The sequence below is a fragment of the Octodon degus genome, unplaced genomic scaffold, assembly GCF_000260255.1.
Source record: "Octodon degus isolate 3935 unplaced genomic scaffold, OctDeg1.0 scaffold00075, whole genome shotgun sequence".
Lineage (NCBI taxonomy): Eukaryota > Metazoa > Chordata > Mammalia > Rodentia > Octodontidae > Octodon > Octodon degus.
The window spans coordinates 6295655-6297004 of record NW_004524651.1 but is presented as its reverse complement, the minus strand read 5'-3'; the positions used below and the strand labels follow the sequence as shown (position 1 = coordinate 6297004).

Below are 1350 nucleotides of genomic sequence, written 5' to 3'. Positions count from 1 at the left end.
TATATATTTATTTATTTCTGGATATTAGTCCTTTGTCTGAGGAAGGTGAACAAGCATTTTTCTCTCTGTGCGTTCTCTCTTGATTCTGTTGAATTTTTGCTGTGAAAAAGCTTTCTAATGAGATTCTAGTTGCCTGCCCGCCTGCCTGCCTGCCTGCCTTCCTTTGTTTGCAGTATTTCCTGTGCAGTGGAAGTTTTCTTCATGAATTCTCTGCCGACACCCATGTCTTTAGTTCTACATATTATCTTTTTTTTTTTTTTCTACATATTATCTTGTCCAACAGATTTAGTATTTGTTTTTTTTTTTGGTACCAGGAATCAAACTCAGGACCTTGCAATTGCCTGGAAGGCATTGTGCCATGGAGCTATATCCCTGACCCTTAGCATTTCTATTTTAATGTTTAGATCTTTGATCCATTTTGATGTAGTTTAGTGCAGAGGGATACATGTGGGTCTAGTTTTAGTTTTCAGCATGTAGAAAGCCAGTTTTTCCTGCGCCATTTATTAAAGAGACTTTTTCTTCCCATAAACCTGTTTACCCCTTTGTCAAAGGTATTATTTCCCTAATTTCTCTCTCAGTGATTTTGTTATTTGTATACAGGAAGACTATTGATTTTTGAATGTTGATTTTGTATCCAGCTATGCTACTAAAATTGGTTAAAAATCTGTGTTCATTAGGGAGATTGACCTGCAGTTCTTTTTTGATTGGATCCTCCAATAGTTTTGGTATCAGTAATACTTGTTTTCAGGAATGAGTTTGGGAGTGTTGCTTCCCTTTCAATTTCATTAAAGAGTTTGGGAGGTAGTGACATTAGATATTCTCTAAATTTCTTATAGAATTCAGCAGTGAATCTGTCAGGACTTCGGCTTTTCTTTGTTGGTAGGTCTTTAATTTTCAGTGATGGATACTGGGATATGTAGTATTTGTAGACTCTGCTCTGATAATTCCTGTATATCTAGGAATCTGTCTATTTCTTCTGTGTTTTCTATCTTATAGGTTCTGAAAGTAAGAATTGATAACCTGGATTTCTGTAGGATCAGTTGTGATTTTACCCTTTTTGTTCTTAATGATAAGAATTTGAGTCTTTTCATTCCAGTTTTGTGATAAGATTGGCTAAGAGTTTGTCTATTTTATATAATCTTTTTTTTTTTTTTAAGTTGAAAAACCATTTATTTCACTGGAAAGATAAAAGTGATCCAACTCTAGGTCTAGCCTTTCGGCTAAAAGAAACCCAAGAGCAGTGGTGACTCTCACGGAAGAAGTCATTCCCAAATCCAACACCCACTGGAGGCAGGAGGCAGGAGGCAGGAGGCAGGAGGAGACAGGGCAGCCCCCACCACAGCTTCTGCA

The 1350-nt window shown here is 36.8% G+C and overlaps 1 protein-coding gene across 7 annotated transcripts in view; it reads left to right on the top strand.

Annotated features, from left to right (window-relative positions):
- Mettl4 (methyltransferase like 4) overlaps window positions 1–1350 on the top strand; it is a 54433-nt gene that overhangs the window by 37503 nt on the left and 15580 nt on the right. The gene's annotated exons all lie outside the window — the stretch shown is intronic.